This window comes from Panicum virgatum, chromosome 7K (assembly GCF_016808335.1).
Source record: "Panicum virgatum strain AP13 chromosome 7K, P.virgatum_v5, whole genome shotgun sequence".
Classification (NCBI taxonomy): Eukaryota; Viridiplantae; Streptophyta; class Magnoliopsida; order Poales; family Poaceae; genus Panicum; species Panicum virgatum.
In genome coordinates this window covers 25,558,083-25,579,874 of record NC_053142.1, presented here as the reverse complement: position 1 = coordinate 25,579,874, position 21,792 = coordinate 25,558,083, and the positions used below count along the sequence as shown (strand labels likewise).

The 21,792-nt window shown below is 44.7% G+C and overlaps 1 pseudogene; it reads right to left on the bottom strand.

Moving 5' to 3' along the window:
* Positions 1-15,346: 15,346 nt before the first annotated feature.
* On the bottom strand, positions 15,347-21,356 carry LOC120640631 (annotated as a pseudogene).
* Between the last annotated feature and the right edge of the window lie 436 nt (positions 21,357-21,792).

Sequence of the window (21,792 nt, the reverse complement as noted above, 5' to 3'; positions counted from 1 at the left end):
CTAATGATCATGGTCCAGACACATAGGTACATCTTTATTTTTTTATTATATTTTGTGGTGTGTTTTTGGATTATAATTTAGAAAAAATGAATGCTTTATATAGAAATACATCTTTTGGGTATTTACTGAAGTAACTAAATATTTATATATTTTATTTTGACATCAATATTACTTTTAAAAAATACTTGTGATGTACGATTTTTCTTGAATGTTCTAGTTATGGTGCATGATAAATAAATTACTCCAAAATTTGTAGAAGAAGATTTAGGTAAGTGGTTTAATCTAGATACCAATAAAAGTATAATATACTTTCTTTTCATTATTCTCCAATCACCTATTGATATAGCCTCGTAATGCATGCTCTCGTATTATCTTAGGTATAGTTATCTCCATAATGATTCCAAGAACCTTTGCCCGCTATACTATGGTAACCGAAGATGCATCACTGATGGTGCACGCTATTACTTTTAAACACTACATTTGGCTTTCTATCAACGGGCGTGCATCTCAAACATCAATTTTCAAGTTGCTTTGTTCTACATCTCGCATCATCGCTCCATAATGGTTGTATCATCTATCGTGCCTTCTTCTCTTATAAATATTTTTAGCTCTCGGTCATCATCAAATGACAATATTACGTAGCAAAACATCACCATCTCAGTTTTTCTTGGTGTTGCTAGTGATGATCGTCATGCTTTGTTAATAGAGACAATGCAATCCATGTTAGAGCAATCATCAACTTGGTGATAGGGCTAATATTATGTCGTGGCTATGATATGGATCCACCACCATGCAGTCATCGCTATGCTTCTAATTTTGTTAGGCTAGTTATCTGTGTTTTTCATGTTTAGAGACTCTCATCCGCTCATCATTCTCCATATCAAAATCACTTTTTATTAGCAACTTTTCTATCTTCCAATTATGTAGAATATGCTACTATTCGGCTAAGGTTCTTCGTGGCTAACTCATAAATTTTTTTCTTTTTTAGTTAATACGGTAATTTTTAAATCATCTTGGCGAATGTGATTGCTTCTTTTAACACTTTGTTTAAAATTCATATACAAATTAACTACTAAGTTTATTAATTGAAATTCTAAATTTAGCTATTTATTAATTAATTGAACATGAAATGTTTGAGAACTTGTAGTCCCGTTTATAATTCAAATTTAGGATTTATTATTTGCATTTGACCTAAACTATTTATTTAGTGATTCTTAATCATTATACAAACTAATTACTAATTGTTTTCTATATTTTAATTCTTGCACTTATATATTTATTAGTTATATTCGATAAGGACCCTTTGCTGAACTGCTAATTTTCTTATATATTTAATTTTAAATTTAGCGATTTAGCTAATAGTAACTCTTTTATATCAAGTGGTAATGCTAATAATTCTAATTTTATTATTTTTATAATTATGAATTTATATATTTAATAATTGTATCCAACATGAACTCTTTGGGTAATTCCTAATTTCCTTATATTCTTCTAATTTCGAATTTATAGTCGCGGGTAGCTAGTTTTTTATTGAATTATTTTTTGTATTTTTACCTTAACAAAAAATATGTATTTGCTATTTTATTTACCTATCTTTCGCCCTCGTTTAATATTACATGTACCTTTCTATGTATAGAAGTTTATATCAATCATTTATTTCTATACCATGTTTGCATATTTTAATACTTTAATATGCAAAATATCAATTTGAGAATCGTATTTAATATTGGGTCATGTTGAATAGATTTTGATCTCGATTTGTACCTTGCAATATTTTATTATTCTTTAGCGAAAAGATCTCAAACCTAGTTGTTAGAATACCTAAGTAGCTTCTAGTAGACTTAGGTCTAACTTATTGTGGAAGCAAATTAAAAATAATCATGGATAAAATATTTAGAAAAAGGTTGGGCCACTTTGCTGGCTTCGGTCAAAATATATTATTTTTTATTCATTTTCACTTGTCCATACAAAACTTATATACATGCTATATTATTATATATCTATATATTAATTTTTATTCAGTGAAACCTATTGGTATTTTCCTCATTTATGTAGATTTTTTTATTTATTTTTAGCCCATCTGACTGATTGCATAATTGGTCAACTTCATACTTTTGTCATCTCGGCGATGTATAGTTCCAGACATGTCTTCGCTGTTGTTTCTAACTCTTTTCTTTTGACTTCCATTTTCTTGAGCTATTTCGATTGATTTCTCCATCTTCTGCTTTTTTCTCCACATAATTGAAATCAATTAGTGTATTTCACGTCCGATGCACCTAACGGAGTAGTTTCCTGTTTAGTTCGACTCACTTGCTGAGTTTAGATTGTGTCTCTTGCTATTTTTTCCTAAGCCAAGAGGAGAAACAACACCATAGATTGAATTATTTTGTTGTAGGCTATCAACTTAGGGCTAGTTTGGCAGGACTTCGGCTATGGCTGAAACGACTCCGGTTGTAGCTCCGTTGATGGAGCAACTTCTCTAATGGAGATGGAGCTTGGAAAATATTTGGTAAAACTACTTCTATTTTTCATGAATACATGGAAGATGTTAAATATGCAAAGTGCTCCTAGCTTATGATTCCTTACAGATAAATTTTATTATTCTCCTATAATTTATAATATGATTTTATAATAATATAATTTTATATGAAGTAACATAGTAGTAATATAATAATAGAATAAGCCAAAAAATTATATTTTCTTCTTTTTTCCCCTCACTTTTGTCATTTTCTCTACCTTTCTTTTCTCTTCTCTCTTTTTCTAGTTTTTTATCCGATCTACTTTGCTCCTTCTTTATCCTTTCCCCACACAAATTATGTATAGATTATGGAATATGTAATATTTTAAAACACGGTATAAGTCAAGACACTAATGGAAATATGGATTCTTATGCGAACTTTGTATTTGCTATGGGCTCTGTTTTGGTAATACGGACTTTGGGTAATTTAAAATATTGCAACTTCATTGAATTCAACATGAACTCTTCTAGTTAGTTTAGACCACGTTCTGTCTCCTTTAATACTATTACATTCGATAATAGATAAATAATTAATTATTATACTTAGAAAGGTTAATTTTTTCTTCATGTTAATGGAAATTAACGCTTTGCCTACGCATCAAGAATATCACACGTGTGTATGGTTCAGCGTGGCGCATGGAGGTATCGTGCTTTCGTCTTATTATGGATACGGGCTCAACCACATTGGTGCCTTGCTATTCTTAATGCGCGCTGCTAGCTTCTTGCTATTTGAATAGCTCAACATATAGTTTTGCGCACTCCACAGCATCAAAGGACAAACCCGCTGAATGTCTAAGTTGAAACAATTTAATATGGTGCAGATCGATATATGTAGGGCGAATATTTGAACCACAATTCTATAGCCCCCAGTCTTGGCATATGCAAGTCCTGCCTCTTATTCTTGTCGAATTGCTAGTCAGGCTGATCAGTTTCTGTACGCATAGCAAATAAAACAAATTAGGTTGTGTTTAGATGCTGAAAAAATTTAGACAAAATTCACTATAGCAATTTTCAACCGAAAGTAGAAGAACTAAACATGATCTAATTATAAAATTAATTACACAGATGGACGGAAAATCGCGTGACAAATCTATTAAGCCTAATTAATCTGTCATTAGAGATTGTTTACTGTAGCACAATATTATCTAATCATAGTCCAATTAGACTTAAAAGATTCATCTCACAATTACACTCGGGGTTATGGAATGAGTTTTATTAGTTATTCACATTTAATACTTCTAATTAGTGATCAAACATTCGAAATTACTGCATGTCCTAATTTTTTTTGGAATCTAAACATAGCCTTAGGATGGAAGCTGCAGCACTCAAATCGAGCTCATCATCCGCGGGATCGAGTTGTTTCCTGCCTAAACGAAGTTCTCATGACTTAATTTAATTACTTTTTGTCCAAATTGATTTTTCTCATCTGCGGATTGCGGCCTAGCCAACCGTCCAACCCTATCGAGATCTTGTTCTTTATTGGATTGAACTTTTTTTCATCAATAATTATGTTGCTAATTCTTGGATTTATTAGCTTGCATCTATCTAGACCGGGTGTCTCATTATCTAAAATTGAGCTTAAATCTATTTAATAATATGAGCGACGTAGATGACAGGATGCATGGGGGTGCTGTACGTGTGTGATTAGGGAAGGGAAATATGGAATCCATGTCCATGTTATCGTATTCGGCATGAACTCTTTGGTCATGTTCCAATTTTTTTTAAATCCGAAAATAGCTATTTTCTAATTGTATTTGATATGGACTCTTGAGTTGGTCTTGACCGTTAGATCTTCATAAAATCCAACGGTGCAAATCTTCTCTTTTTTATATTAACATGAGAATTTCTAGACTCTCTCGGCGAACGTGGTGGCTTCTTTCGACTTCTTTTAACCTTCTCTTATTAATATAATAGATGGCTGTCATTTGAAAACATCGGCCGCATTAGCTTAATGGTTTAATTTGACGGTCATTTCTCAACCCACGGCCCGATCGAAACAACACTGGTAGTCCCACGCGAAGGCGGGCACAGATGCTACAAGCACGACAAATATTTGAAATTATATTGAAATTATAAGAAGGCGATAAACCGAGATACAAGAGTTTTTACAAACCGAGTTCAAATACACAGTAGCTTACATAATTTTACATAAATTTAATAATTTACAAACTTTACAATAAGGATAACCAAGTTAAAAAGGGAAAAAGGACCTACAACTACACTAGTGTTCTGCCTTTGCCCAACCGGTCAAACCGGTTCTTCTAACCGGTCAGACCGACCTGTATGCAACCTCTGCGCGACCACCAGTCAGACCGGTCTGTGACCGGTCAGACCGGTCCAGCAAAACAGACAAGGTGCCCAAACCAGCCCCACGCATGCGCAACCCCACGTCCTCCTAGTCCAACGACCTCCCATCCCTCTGTATCCCGGCGGATGAACTTGGCGCAGTAGGGATATAAGTCAACATCCTAATGTCCTGTAACAAAATTTGGTGGCAACAAACCCTGAGCAACTAATACTCAGCAAGACTTACCCGACCAGTGAGTTTACTTAGCCCACATATCTAGACATGCAAGGCTTTTTGGCTGTGGTTGGTTTTGCAGAAAAGCACTAGAAGTGAGTCCTTATTTTCCAAGTTTTAGCTCCAATTTATATCAATAGATTTACTAATCATCTATGATTTGCAAATCTACAACAATCAGGGTGAGCAAACCATTAATTAAATAACATCAGTCCTCATTGCATCTCATCTCATTTTAAACCATTTCCTTTCTACGATGTGACCAAGAGATCAAGACTCTCATAACCGCGAGACACGGCCAATCGATACGATTTAACCTTGCAAGGTGGACATAACCAACACGGCACGCGTAAGCCCCGTCGGACCACACGCACCAACTATTCCCCTCCCCGCCTCGAACTATAGAACCGCCCTACCTGCATATAGTCAGCCGAGCTCAACGAGAGACCACCAAAAGTAAATATATGCACCCCAGTTCTCCACGACTACTCGACTAGCCCTAAGGGGTGGGTAGAAGTTCTGTACTTTCGAAGCAAGACAGTACTAGTCTTACGGGTTTCGACTACCTCCTACTCCCGGCATGCGGTTAGTACAATTCAATCCCCGATTAGCACAGCTAACAACGGAACGGTCCTTAATCGACACAGACGGGGCTACACCTTCCCCGTCCGGCCTTCCATTTCCCTTTTCTTCCGTTTCGAACTTAATAATTATGTACTGAAATATAAATACTTCCTATATCTCGCGAGTAACAGAAAATTACTCGTCTTCTACCGAGTCCTATTAGCAATGGCAAAGCTATCGACCTGCACATACTAGTATAAACCCAAGGGAACATAAGGATTATGCAACTAGGGTTTCAAACAATTCCTAAACGTAATGCACAAGTAATAGATACATATATAGGTGTCACAATTTAAATTATTAGGTTGTGCATCGGGGCTTGCCTTCTGGTTGCTGCTCAGTACTGGGGTGAACTTGGCCTTGGGCCGGTCTCGCGCCTTTCCTCCTGCTGGGCTTGCTCTGGCGGCTCTTGTGGCTCCGCAACCACCTCGTAGACAACCTCCTCCGCTGCGGCAGCTACACGTATGTATATGATATGAGAAATGCATGCATGATTCTAACTCTCTATTTATGCATTTATCAAGCTATAAATGCCTTTACTTAGCATAAACAAAATTATATGGAAAAAGTTGTCAAATAATACCATCCATGGCTCTATCCCATAGAGCATAAAAATACGAAGTTAACAAAACTGATTTTGCATTTTCCCCATTTTTCTACAATTTTCTATGTATTTTACAAGCACTAAAGGTCTGTGCTGATCGGATGATCCGAAGTAAGGCCGCATGATCCGGCCCAACAGTACTTTTTGCCTCTGGAAGGTGCCGGATGATCCGGCCATAGGCCAGATGATCCGGACCTGGGCGCGCGGGCGGCGTGTGGCAGTGCTCCGGCGAGGAAACTATGGGAAAAAGGGTGGGGAAGGTTGAGGGCTCACCGGGAATCGATTCTTGGGGTTCGGGGCGAGGAGAAACGGCCGGAGGGAGCAGATCGATGGCGGCCCTAAGCTTCGAGCGGCTCCAATGGTGACCGGCCAGAGGAGGGTCGTTCCCCGTCGATTTGGCCGGGGAGAAGCTCGGCCGGGGGTTGGGGAAGATGGAGGAGGGGTTGGGGAAGGTGCTCGCGCGAAGAATCGAGGCGGGGTGCTCGGAGGAAGGAGATCGATGGTGGTGGCGGAACGAGCTCTGCTTGGCTCCGTTCGAGCAGAGAAAGAAGAAAGAGATGAGAGCGAGAGAGAGAGTGCGCACGGGGTGGGTGAAGGGGGGGAGTGCTCGGCTTAAATGCGACGTACGGGAATGACCGGGGAAGGACTCGACGGCCGGCACGTGGCGGCAACCGGCGACGGGTAGGTGAAACAGCCGTTCATGGTCAGGGTCTGGAACATCCGGCTCCTATCCGGAATATCCGGGGCGTTACAATTGGCAGAAACAAATCACGAGCAGGAGGATGAAAACGGTGAGGCAGATCGTACCCATTGTGCCTTCTCCTTTCATCTCTGACGAGTCACGAGCGAAGAAAGTAGCATCAAGATATATAGTACGGTACATGGTCCAAGCCAAACGAGGAGTGAATGCACATTTGAAGAACAGACAAATTGGATGAAAATTAGATGTTGCCGTGTAATGGATTAAAATATTTGAGAATACCTTGACCTTGCCCGGATTCGATTTCAGAGAACAGAAGTAGCATAACATTACAAGAAACGGAAGCTACGTGGCATGAAGGGAGGTGTGGATTCAGAATAGACCAAATACCAAGATTAGTCCACATTCTGACCTCATCGATTAGGACATTAAGGAGCCAAGGAGGAAGGATCTTGACAAAGCAATGCAAGCATACATTTGCTACGTGGACGTGGGCACGTGGCACCACTCCATGTCTGCAACTGTGCTGCACGTGCAAAGAAAAACTGCTGCTCACCATTTGGTCGTGAGAACTGAGAAGGCGAAAATGAAACCCTGGTGGCTCATCAGTCATCACCTTCGACGTCCAGTTTTAATATAAATGTAGGCTAAATTCCAAATGTAACTAAAGCAAACCCTGTTCCAAGCATCTTTGGAAATTGTAACAACTGAGATTGCATAAAGAAAAATGATCTAAACACATATAGTATTGTCATGCTCGCGCCATTAATAAATGTATAAATGTATTTTCCTTTGTGCAAATTAAAGTATGTAGGTTGCTCTGGCATTGGGCGCAGAATGACCTCATTGTCCAACATGATCATGACCAAATGACCGATGGCATGAGCGGCCCCGTGCTGTATTGTTCTGGCAATCTGGCTGTCCTGAGCACACAAGAGTCCGACATTGACGCACCGCGTGACATCATGTAGTGAATAGTCAGAAACCGCTATGTACAAAATCTCCTTGGCGTTTCCATCTTTCAATATGTAACGATGCCTGAAACATGAGAACAAGTTTCAGTCTTTCAATCTCTGTATGGGTTTTTCTTTCTTTGTTGTGGGGCTATTCCGATGCCCCAGCCTGATACGATTTATTATCGAATCAGGTAAAACTTTGTTGCCTCTGGCGCCTGTATTGCTGCCTTTTCTTATTAATTAACGTCGGGATTCTGCCTTTCCAAAAAAATAAGTTTCAGTCTTAGTAGGTAGGACCAGTTGATGTTCAAATTCTAAGCATTTGATGATTGATATAGCACAGTTACGCAAGCTAAGAGATTTGGATAGTCCACTCAACTACAAGCTGATGTGGTGACTGGTGAGCTGATCGTCAATCCACTTAGAATCTCCAGGAGTAGGACACCGAAACTATATGTATCGGACTTGTGAAGATACCGTCTATATCACAAATTCGGGAGATTTAACTTGAATCATTGTACCAGTATATATACCAGGACATGAAAAAACCACCACTTTCATGAATTGTACGAAACTAGCCCAGGTCCATATTACTCCCTTAGCCAATCGCCATACTTGCCAGTATCTTTCCTCGTGATTACAGCATCGGTGATCGGGATTACAGCCTGCTCCTCGTGAGAAAGAACTTCCCTGGTCATTTCAGCCTTTCAGTTCAGTTTTCCCTTTATATCTGCACCAAGAAAAAGAAATCAAGTGACTTGAAAAGTTATAGTGCAAAGACGACTGAATAAAAAGCTCCATATGAATCCTGACAGAGGATTTGTAAATGCAATCACATGAATATACATGTGCTGGTCAGGTCATACACCGACTTACTTGACAATACGCTTACAGGTCTGCAGCAGACGTGAGCAACATCTAATCTCAAAGACATACAGGACATTCAGAACAACCATGTCATCGTTGACTGCTCAGATGCTACCTTGCGTGCTAATGCGTCAGAGTTTGCGAACAGACGTCCAGACTGTTTCAGTTGAAAGCCTGAAGCCAGCAGGGGCTCGCGATTGACGATGTCCTGCGGCCGGCCGGGCCCGCGGAGGCGCTGGACGCGCCGCTGCAGGCTGCCGGAGACGCGCGGCAGCCGGCAGAAGCAGCTCGCGTTGCAAGCGCGTGCGCTGCGACATCGATGCGGAGGACCCGGCGGCACGGAACGGACCCGCCGAGATCGCCGCAGCGTTCTCTGAGGCGGCGCAGCATGGTACGGGACGAACCCGCCGAGGTCGTCGCGGCTTGCTCCGCTCCGACGCGGCCGGCATGAGGGCGGCGCGCGACGGACCTCGACGCGCGAGGAAGATGAACAGAGGCCCTTTTCTTTTGCGATTATGCTCGTAAATCTCAGCCGGTCAAGTTGCATCCAACGGTTATTATAGCATCCCGGGCGGACGGTATTTCATTTACCGTCCACCCCGAGACGGTATTTGATTCACCGTCCCCCTTGGGGATATTAGATTCTTGAGAATATTCGAATTTTGAAGCACTAAATTCGGTTTGGACCCTTTCGAAATAGGTGAATTTCGATGAGATTCGATCAATTCGGACCAAATCCCAGAACCCTGGCTTTGACGAGGGAGGCGGGTGGAGGAAGGGATAGTCCTTTTTACGATTTATCGTCGTAAATCTCAACCACTCAATACACATCCGATGCCGAAGATACACACAGGGGTGGACGGGCCACCCCTGAGGCCCTGACGTCCAGGAGCTCTGGCGCTCCCCTCCGCGGCGACCTCGCCAGGCTCATCGGTGGCAACGAACCACGGCTTCGTGGCCTCCACCGCCTAGCTTCTACACGCGCTCTCGGACGAGCGTGTTCACCAGCGCGCTGGCCCGTGGACTTCTCGTCTCCGCTGCGCCCCTTCTTGCCAGGCCGGCATAGTGGAGTGCGACACCTTCAGCGGAAGCGCCGCGCCGCCATGGCCGGAGGCTCGGGCTCCCAGCGTCTTGCTATCTCGTTTGCCTGCCATCACGCGTGGGCGCGCCGCACCTCCAGTTCTCACCTTTCTTGGAGACGTTGGATTGGTGCCCGTGTGGGCGTCTCCGAGCGCGTGCTCACCGGCGCGCGGTAGCAGCAGAGGGCATTGAGGACTTGAAGCCCATAATGCACTGCTCGAGGCAATCCCACTGTGTTGACGCGGGAAGGCCATCCAACTGTCCAATTTCATGGCTGATGCGACCGACCAGGCGCGCGAATGCGCCGGACGCGGGGGCAGAAGCATCTCGCGTCCCAGGCGCGTGCGCTGTGACATCAACCTGGGGAGGGCCCGGCGGCGTGCTCCAACTCCGACGCGGCCGGCATGAGGGCGGCGCGCGACGGACCTCGACGCGCGAGGAAGATGAACAGGGCCCCTTTTTCTTTTGTGATTATGCTCGTAAATCTCAGCCGGTCAAGTCCGATCCAACGGTTACTACAGCACCCAGGGTGGACGGTGTTTCATTTACCGTCCACCCGGGACGGTATTTGATTCACCGACCACCCTTGGGGTCGGCCCGCCTCTTGTGGTCTCGTCGCCGCAGGACTGGCCAGCATTGCCAGACGACGGCAACCACGCCGGCATGCCACCCGTCACTCCGGCAGTGCAAGAAGACCATGGCCGTGGGGGGAGTCGATCGCGCACGGCAGCATATATCCGCGTCAGCCTGTCCGAGCTCGAGAACAAGCACCTAGGAGATGGGCACTGGCCACTGGATCATTCGTGACGGTATTTCATTTACCGTCCACCCCTGAGGCCTCTGATCCCGTCCAGGAGGCAGGAGCTCTGTCTCTCGCCTCCGTGGCGACCTCGCCTCGCCGGGCTCGCCATTGGCAACCACGCCTTCTGGCCTCCACCGCCTAGCTTGCGGCTTGCGCACGCCATCGCCGGAGGCTCGAGCGCCCCGCATCGTGCCACCTTCTCAGAAGCTGGATTGGTGCCCCGAGTCGAGGTCGGTGCTGCCCCGCTGTTGCCGTGCGGCGTGCTCACCGGCGCGCGGCGCTAGCAGACGGGGGATGCATGCGTCCAAACGTGACCGGCAGGCAATCCCACTGTGTCGACGGCGGGAAGGCCATCCAACTGTCCAATTTCATGGCTGATGCCAGATGCTGAAACTCTGAAGCAATGGCCTGCTCAGTGGCTCCTACGCTTGCTGAAGATTGGGGGATTTTTTGCAATCTGAAAGTGGCTTCAGGCTAGTCAGATGTTATCAATAATTTCAGAGATTCCCAGGTGCTCTTACTCTTGGGTGATGACTCTTCAAGATATCCAAGAGAGAACAAAATGTTTTGATTGTGCACAGTTTGTTTGTTCACCAAGGCAGAGACTAGAGACTGAAACAGGGAAGTCCATATGTTAGCAAATGTAGCTTGTAGCTTGTAGTCCCCGCTCCCCTCTTGTATTTTTTTTTGATACAAACACTGCTAAGAATGATAAATAAAAGCTCTGCCTTCATCTAAAAAACATCTTGGATTCAGATTATAATTGCCAAATACTGCACAATATTTGAGAACGTGATGTATTCTAATACCTGTCACACCCGGTTTTAAGGACAAACCAAATGTATAACTATATGTATGCCAGGATCAAGTTTCATACATATAGAGACAATATAAGTGAATAATCAGTAACAGTATCACGAGAAAGAGAATTAAATCAATTAAAAGACTATCAGAGTTATACTGCTTATCCTGGAAACGAAGGCTTCAAACTTCACAGGCAGCCGACTGGGGGTTGCGTACGCCTAGAACTCAACAACATCTTCAATAGACTTCATACACCTTTTCTTTCTGAGCAGCAGTAAGCAAGGGTGAGTACACTTATGGTTGTTATTCAGCAAGGCCACAAAAAATAACCAAAATATAATCCATCTTTAAGTTAAATTAATCATATGAGAGTCCAAGCCGCTCTTGACCGTGAGCACGGCTGATATATCAGTTTTACACTCTACAGAGGTTGTACACTTTTACCAGAATTCGTATTTCCCATGTCGCCTGAGGTAGCTAGCCTCTTAAACACTTCCTTTAGTGAGTGACTAGGGATTCACTACGAGGCCTTTACAAAGATTCCCTAACTCATGACAATCCGCTAAGGTTTCAAGCCAAAGCGGTCATAACCCTCCCTAATGAGGCGATACCTTAGCCAAGGACCATAAACAAAATCAAAGCCTCAAGAGGACCGAGCTATACCCTGACGATGCATCCCCTCTTGCCCTTTCGGTAAGATTGTCATAAGCTAGAGTTTCTAATTAATTAGCCAAGACCAGAACCATATAGTATTGTGGTTGTACTGTTTTCTTGGGTGGTTCTCCATGTTCCAATTAAACAAAATATTCTTATAAATAAGCATAGATGGAAGGATGGTTAGGGTCACTTGCATTTCACCAATGAAAAGGTACTCTCACTGCTTTTCAGCTTTTGCTCACTTGAAATTCTTGATTCTTCAATCTTCGAACAACGATTCTTCTACTTGAAGCAATGAACGAGCATCCATACAAAGCAAACAACAAACACAACTAAGAACAGCAAACCAAACAAAAGAAAAGCTTTAAATGAGCGTACTAAACGATAGGGTTCGCTGCTACGGTTACGAGAGTGCAAGAAACGCGGAAAACGAAGCTAGGGTTGAAAAGAAACAACTATTAAAAGATTTGAATTATAAAAGAAAACAAAAAAACTATAAGCTTCATTTATTTTATTTCTAGATATGAAGGATATTTAAAAAAAATCCTGAATTATAATTAACTCATATTATATTTTTATTTGCAAAGGCCAAGTTGAACTTAGTCAGACTTTATACCTAATTGTCTATGTAGAAATTACACTAATTAAACAATTAATTTGAAAGAAACTTGTGAGAGCATCTAAACACACAACTTTATATGATTCATGTTAAACTAGCAAATTAAATTACAAACACATATGGGTTGATATTAATCAAGTTAACATAAATTATGAAAACCGGAGTAAACATCTAATTAGCTTTTAATTAGGAAAAGTAGGTGATAGAATATTAATCAAATTAAATATATATTTAATTTTAAAACAAGAACTATGATACAACAATGCTTCAACACGATAGCTTACACTAAAACAAATCTAACGCAACAAAAATGGATCGAAACGGCTCATAAATGTGGAAACTATGGGATAAACTAGGCTGCAAGGACCTAGTTGTGATTAACTAAAGATGTCAAGGGCTAGCTGCAGATTTTTACAAGACTCAGAAAACTGAGCTCGCAAATAAATCAAAAGTCAGGGTTAGATCTGCAAAAGATAGGACTAGGGCTAGGCTGAAAAGATCTAATCTACTAGAGAGTTTTCTGCAAATTTTTGTAGACTCAAACGAATCTACAAAAAATACAGAACTTTATAGAGACCAAATTGCAAAAGATCGAAACAGCCCTGATGGAGAACTAGCGGGCACTGTATCACAAATTCCCACCATTCCAGGGCACGGGAGAGCGCGGGATGATGGGGAATAGAGAGAGGAGATCGAGGGGAATCCATCACGGGAGAGCGCGGGATGATGGGGAATAGAGAGAGGAGATCGAGGGGAATCCATTTTACCGTTTACCCATGGCGGAGATGGATCGAGGCTTTTGGAACCGAAACCGAAAGGAGAGGCGGCGGCTCTGTTCGTGCTTGGTGGCGGTGCACTGCTCCACGAGTTCCTGGCAGCGGCGCACAGGGGCTTGCAGACCTGGCAACGCTGGGCATCAGGTGACATGCGCAGGGGGAGCGACCACGGCATGCAGGGCTGGGCACTCGCCCCTTTGGCACGCGCGGCAGGGAGGAGGCACGGGGAGTCGCGTGCAGGGGAGGAAACGTCCGTGGCTGTGCAGGAGAGGAGCAAGAGGGAGTGCATCGGCGCATGGGATGGGGCGGCGTGCAGGCGCATGGGAGGTCGTGGGGAGTCTCGGCCTCGCGGCCAGGCGAGCGGCGGCGCTGGCGTTGGTGCGTCTAGCGGCGGCGCACAGGGAACAAGGAGAGGCCCGCGAGTCAGGTAGGGCACACGGGCCTGGGATGGCCGGCTTTTATAGGGGCACACGATGGCCTGGTTTGGCACGCACACCAAAGCAGCTGCGGCACCATGCCGTGCCCTGGCAGGGCTCGATCGAGGGTCAGGGCAGCTTGCAGGTGCGGCTCGGGTCAAACTACAATGAAACGAGTTCGTTCGGGGGTGGGGCCGAAGTGGGTTCAGTCTTAGGTCGAACAACATAGCGATCGAGCTGACGCAAAAGAAAGAGTAGAGGAAAAAGAGGCTAGCGAAGCCGAACGAGTCGTACGAGAGCATGAACCGAAGAAAGAAAGGGAGACTGATCGAGCACAATGAAACTTCACGAAGCAGATTGACGGGATTGACATGCCGAGAACAACAACGTGAGCCATCCATTGTCACATGAAACCAAAACGGCACGGACGACCAACTAGTTTGGCCTGTAGGTGGTTTGTGGGCAAGGTCAGGCACGCGGGGTCGTACCGAACTCGGTCAGCTAGTCATGGCACACACATTACAAAAAAAAAGTAGAGATTAAATCGGGACGATGGATAGAAATAGAGTCGCGGAGAGAAAAAGTATCGTAGCCGAGGTAGATCGAGTCGGGTGCCAGGTTTTAGATCCACGGTGTTGGTCATCGGAGTTGATGATAACACAGTATCACCGAAAAACATCAAAACGAGATAAGTCTCTGTTTTGAGCATAATTTGATTCTGGAGAAAGATTAGAGAACAGGGAACCTGAACGAACATTTTAGGGCATTGAATATGACAAAGTAAAAAGGGTGGATGGTGATATAGCGGAACAGTTCGACTATGATGTGAAATTAAGAGTATTAGAATGAGGAAAAGATAGAGAAGGGAAACGTGCTTTGAAGTTTCATCATCTCATAGGAAAACTTCTGGATAACTCTAACTTGGTGAAGGAAAACGATCGACGGTGATTGTGAATCAGCTAGCTTCAACGAACTACTAAACTTTGGAAAGAAAAGGCAAAAAGGCGAACATACGTTTCGGTACAACAACGAGAAGCTTTTGATTTACTTTTCGTCGATGGAACAAATTTATGGCTTAGGTTGGATTGGACCGAAACGAGTTGAATCCATCCCAAGAAGAAAAGAAAAAGGACTTTATTATTTTTTTGAATATATTTCTAGGCTTAAAAGAAATCTAGATAAATATTTTAAACCCTAAAAATATATTTCGAAGATTCAAAGATTCTCGGGAAAATCCCAGAACACAGTTTGGGGCACGATAAGTCCAAGTAAAATACTTGGGACTCGTGAAAAGATTTTAGAGCTTTCCAATAAATGGATTTAGCTCTCAGGAAATATGAGAATAATCGCCAGAAAAATCTGAAAAAATTCTCGTAAATACTAAAGATGGGTGAGAACATTCTAAAAGATAATCACATCCTAAAATTAAATATTTTAGGGTGTAACAATACCTGTTTTTATTCAGACGTATTCTTAATACATATAGTTGCACCGAATAAGGGATGCAGCAAATCTGCTAAAAAGGAAATTATTTACACATACAACCATCTAGCGTCCCTCTAACACTGTCAGGTCCATATTATTCATAGAGCTACTAGTGTTTCCTCCTGTTTCTTGGGCTTCAGAATACCTCTGAGAAGTAAACAGGCTGTTTTGGGACCGAAAGTGCTATAGTTTCATTCTCTAGCATGAACACCACCGACGACATGAGCGGCCTACTATTTGGATTGTCTTGCACACACAAGAGTCCTATATATGTGGATGCACCTCAAAGCTTCATTTGGTGAACAACTCCCAAGAAGGGATGAGTCCACCAGATTCATGGCCTTTCCTTCTTTCCATAAGCACCAAGCCTGTACCCGTTAAATCAATTTCATAAGATATCAGTAAAACTTGTCGCATCGTGAAAATTTCAAGCATGCTACCGTACTTACATAAGCTAATAGATTTGGGAAGTCCGTAATGTGAGTTAAACTAATCTTCAAACAGCTTATAATCTCCAAAAGTATGATACCAAAGCTGTATGTATCAGACTTGACAGAAAAGGCACCATCCATTGCATACTCAGGAGACATGTCACCACTGTTTAGAAAAATGTTAGTACTAAGTGATATAAAAAAATTGAATTATGTGCAGGTAAATAAAGACTAAATTTTAACAGTGAGGTGTGTGGACTACTCACTATGTCCCAACAACTCGATTAGTGTTTGCTTCATGCTGGTTTCGTCCAAAGATTCTTGCCATACCGAAATCTGATATCTTAGGGCTCATATCTGCATCCAACAGTATGTTGCTTGGCTTGAGATCTCTGTGAATTATCGTCAATCTAGAATCCTGGTGGAGGTAAAGAAGTCCCCTTGATATTCCTTTGATTATCTTGAACCTTGTTGGCCAATCAAGCACTTTTTTACTTGCAGAATCTGCAGTTATCTTATAAGTAAACACGAAACTGCAGCAGTAACAATGGCTACTCTCCATTTTTTAAATTAAAAGGAGAGAGAGACTGAAACATACAAAAAATGAAGGAATCCAAGCTTTTGTTTGGTAAATATTCGTAAATCAACAACTTCTCATCTCCATGAATACAGCAACCAAGAAGTCTGACGAGATTTCTATACTGCAACTTAGCGATCAGAACAACTTCATTTGTGAATTCCTCGCCTTGTCCAGAACCCTGACCAAGCCTTTTGATTGCAACTTCTTTGTTCTCGTCCAGCATACCCTGCATGGTTCAATCATTCGTAAACTGAAAAGGCAGTGAATTGCCCAGTGGTGAAAGCTCCAAGGGAGGAGCTGAGCCGGCGGAACCCCCGCCCTGCATCTGGTCTCCAAAGAAGACCGCGCAGGGAGAGCCTTTCAAAGAAAAAAAAAAGAAGGCAGTGCCACATATTTCATACTAGCATTATGGAAAATATTTTTTATTATCTTATGTTAGATTTATGGGCTTGGCCCATATAAATAATTCTAATAAATCTCAAAGGCCCATTAGCGCTAAGAGGAGGTACACCATCTATTAGTCCCGTATTGCTAATGGACGAGGGTGTAGGAGATTTTCCTCCCAATAAATACGGACCACCTTCCTCATGAAAAAGTGCACCATAGATTGCTATACGTGGAGTCCCCTAGGTTTGGGAATTCATAAGAAAATCTATTCGGAGTTAGGGTTTTGCCTTCTCTCGCTACTGCGCCGCTGCTGTAATCTTCTCCATCCCGAGCGCCAGCGTGCACCGGCGAACGGGAGAGCAGATCTCCGGAACCTTTCGCTCTTGGGATCCTGCACCGGGAGAGGGCGAATAAGATTTTTGGGAAGCGCCTGGCGCGACTGCTCCACGATCTTCGCCACGGCTCGTCCTCCATCCAAGTCTGGTGTTGCGGCGTATCGTCGCCTGCGACGTCTGCTGCACTCTGTTCGTACGACCACCGTCATCCTGTCAGCGCCGTTCGTCTTCCCGAAGGCAAAAGCTCAGTACGTACACTGCTATTTAATTCAGTGTTTAATCATGTTTTCTGAGATCATGATTCTTCTGCGTCTTGCTACTAGTATGATGGGGTTGTTCATACTAGTTCTAGACATATTCATGATTTATTTATTTCAGAATTTAATCAGACAATTGCCTAATTATTCAACACCTTATAAACCTTTCCAAAGCCGCCTTGTCCAAGCATATTGGCTTCAGAAAAATTATCTGTTGTAGTAACAATATCCTCAAAGCTTACAAATGGAAGCTTTAGGTTTTCTTTCGCCTGAGCGCATTTTTTATTAAGAGGAAAGAAAGCTCCAGGTTTTCATCACCTAGAATCTCTTTCTTCTGAATAATATTGTTGTTTCGACGTTGGCCTAACAGAAACATCATTCAGTATCGTCTGTTGGTAGTAGGTAGTACATCGATCCGGAACATTGCAATCTGATCATTCTGAATAGTGAAGTAGCTTTACCTCTAAGCCTGCATATCAAAACAAGGTACAGGCATGCGGCCGTAAGTGCAAGCACAGACGCCAGAATGGGAAGCACGATTCTTGCCACATCCATCCTCTTCTCTTTAGCTGAAGCAATGCGTTGCACAGGAAAACATCAATGGTAGCCTTGAAATCAAGAAAATTAATTCGCTCATAATTCAATTTTCACAGTCTGTAACTTATGCTTACCAAATTCAGATTTTGCCAACCTCACGTATAGATCCTGCCCCTTGTCTACGTACCGGACGTCAACAATGTAATTCGTCCACATGACGCAGCCACTGCCAGCGCCTCCTCCCCGGATGTCGGCAGCGGCGTAGGCCACGCACGAGCAGTTGGCGAAGCACCTCGCTCTGCACTGGTCCAGCGTCGCGCTCCTGTCCACCGTCGTGTTGTCGGTGTCCGGCAGCTTCACCCCCCGCACCACCATGAACCCGTCCGTAGTCATAAGTTGCCGCACTCCAGCGGCACGTTCCTCCGGCACCCGCCGCCGGACTCCCGCATGGACCACTGCAAAGGGTTCACGGGGCCGATGAAAGCGATCGGGTGGTCTAGCCTAAGAGGAAGAAGGAGTGAATTAGACACTCTTAAAATTTTAACTTATGACTCCAACTAGTTTACACAAAACTTAAACTAAATCAAACTGGAGTGAATTAGACACTCTTAAAATTTTAACCTATGACTCCAACTAGTTTACACAAAACTTAAACTAAATCAAACTATCTAGATGTGCAACTATGGTTCTTCTAGTGTTAAAATCTCATCCAAAAAAAGTTTTGCAACCTATAGGCAATCATATCAAGATACTAAACTAAGAAAAAGGCACACAAGTTGCAATATGAAATGCGGAACTTTAAACAGGAGGGATGAGAGGAAGCAAACTCTCGACACGAGAATTTATCCCGTGGTTCGGATTACCATAAAGACGCTCCTACGTCCACGTTGTTGAAGCACTCACTAAGAGTATTGCTTCCCGGCAATCAAGTCTCTTCCGTGAACACAATCACGGTCACCTTGATCCCGATCTTCACTACGGGAGATTGACCACGAAGGAGGGGTCTCCGTCCCCCGCACAAAGTTGTCGACGTCGCTCTACACCAAGCCGGAGGGTCGTTGACTTGCCGGCGAGCCACCAAGACTCCAAGGATGCCGGCGCACCGAGATACAAATTTGGTTCACTCTAGAACCACAGCACAGGATCTAAACCTTGCTTGATTACTCACTCAAGAGCTAACCTAGCACTAACACTCGCAAAGTTTGTGCTAAGGACTAAGCATTTGATCTCTATGCTCTTGGATGGCTTGTAGATGTTTTTGGGTGTGTGTGATGTCTTGGGTCTTCAGCAAACTCAAAATGGCCAGGGTGAGGTGTATATATAGGCCACCAAATCCTGTAGCCGTTGCTCCAACGGTCAGCAGAAAACAGCAAATCACCGGTTGAACCGATGCATCTGCATTGGGTAGCGTCGGTTCAACCGGTCACTCACAAACAACAGGACTAGCCGTTGGACTTTCTGACACGCTGCAGGACCCTCGGTTTAACCGATGATTAGGCGTCGGTTAAACCGGTCACTCACAGCCTCTGGACTAGCTGTTGGACCTCCTTATTCTACTGACGTCATTGCACCGATGGGTTGCTCCGATGCACCGCCGGTTCAACCGGTGCTGAAGACGTGGCTCCTGCGCATTCTACATCGTCTCTGGAACAAAGTACGTTAAATGCACCGATACCTATCTTGACGCCGTCGGTTCAACCGGTGACCTGGCTATATTGACTTGGTCTTCGCTTGATCTCCATTTGGTGCTCAGACTTGCACCGATGCCAGGGCGTCGGAACTTCCGACAACCATCGGATGCACCGATGCTGTAGGCATCGGTTCTTCCGGTGCTACTGATTTCAGTAGAACTCGTCCAATTCAGCGTTTCTTTGAGTTTTTTCTTCGTATTTTGCTTTGTATGATCTTTTTATTTCATCCATGGGATCTAGAAATGTTTACTCAACAAAACTATTAGTCTCATTAATTGCGTTGTTATACGATCACCAAAATCACTCGAAATGACATAAATAGTGCTGTTTGTTACAGCCGAACCCCGCGATGCAGCTGCAGAAGAGCGTGGATGCCGTGTTCACGTTGCACAGCCCGAAGGCGCCGCACATGGCGTAGTCATCGCAGACGTCCCTCGGCGCATGCGCGAAGGTGTTCCAGACACGGCTGACCGGGTCCCATGCCAGCCGCTGCAGCACGCCGACCTCGTTCAGCACGAGCCGGGAGAAGGGCGCGCCGGCCGTGGCGTTGAAGACGTAGGCGACCTCGTCGGGGGTGGACGACCACCTCGTTGGAGAAGAGCTCCGAGTAGGACGCCATCTCCGGGACGCCGCTGAACCAGAGGCCGTTCCAGGGCGCCGTCCGGTACTTCTTGACGCTGCCCTGCCACGAGACGCAGTCCAGGAGGCCCCTGGTGTCCATCACCCGGCGGCAGTCGCCCGGCGCCGGGTCGTTGGGCGCGCGCCACGACGTGAGCGACCACTCGGTGCCAGTCCGCGGGTCCACGCCGAGCCTCATGCCGGCGAGCAAGGTGTTGGACGGGTGATCGAACGACTGCCACAGCACGGCGCCGGCGCCGTCGCCGCTCTGCTCGCGCACGGCCAGGTTGCCGGTGTCGAGCAGCCGCGCCACGGCAAGAGCAGATCTCGTTGTGTTCGAAGACCACGCGGTCTGGCCAGAGCCGCCGTCGAGAAGGCGAAGGATCCCCGTGGCGGCGATCTCCAGCACGCCGGAGGTGGTGTTGCTGAGCGGGGCGTCGTGGTTGTCCACCCAGCAGACATCGTCCGGGGACGCGGTGAACCAGATGCCGAGGTATCTCTTGGCTGGCACGTCGGTCGGGGAGAAGAAGCCCAGGGTGAAGGAGCCGGCGGCCGAGACCAGCGTCTCGCCGTCGGTGATGTTGCCGCCGGTGTTGAGCGTGTCAGATGCGACGGCAGCGGCCGAGGCTCTGAGAAACATCAAGAGCACGGGGAAAATCATGGCGAGATGCTGGTTGGGAAATCTGCTGGTTGTTGGTGCCTCCATAATGGATGAGGCCAGTTGCCAGATGCTCGCCCTTGCACAAGAAGGCTCCCGGTCTCACTCTCACTGGACAGAGCTTTATATATCAGCAGTCTAAAAGCTCACAAACATTGCTGCTTCACTACTTTCCATTGGTTGTGCGGAAGAAAATGGCATCCTGATCGTGCACACGCGGTGACCATCTTACGAGTAACTTACTTGGTCCTGGATGGATAAGTTGTAAGATGGGCAAAGAAGCTAGGCTGCTCATGGGCGATACGTGACTGCCAACTGCTATGTCAAGTGAGGTCACATCCATTAGCCCTTTCTTGCTTTGTCAAGCATAGGGCATCCACAGGCCCCAGCCAAGTAAAGATGCAGAGTTCAACGGCAACTAGCGCCCTGCCCCCAGGGAAATGAAAACCAGATCGACTGGGTTAATTAGCTGCATCTTCAGTGCCCGTGTCCAGAGCGGTCCAGCCAATCGTGACAGAGGGTGTCTTGTTCCAATTCCAAATCAAAACCATCAGTCTGAACTCTGAACTTACTATGATGCCTGCGATGCGATAGCTCAGCCTGTGGGCCGCGATCGGGATCGCCCTCGACCCTCGTGACGTGAGTAGGCAAGACGAGGATCAGACTTGATTACCACATTTTATATCAGAGAAGGAAGGCAACATATTAGGTGCAAATCAATCTTTCTGTGCAAATTATAGAAACTTCAGTCTGAATTATCAGATCAACATTCAAGAGGCATGGGGAATTGAATAATTTTACAATCTGGACCTGCCCTTAGATTGGGTAATCACACTTTTGCAAATCCCCCTCCCACCTCCCTACGCCCC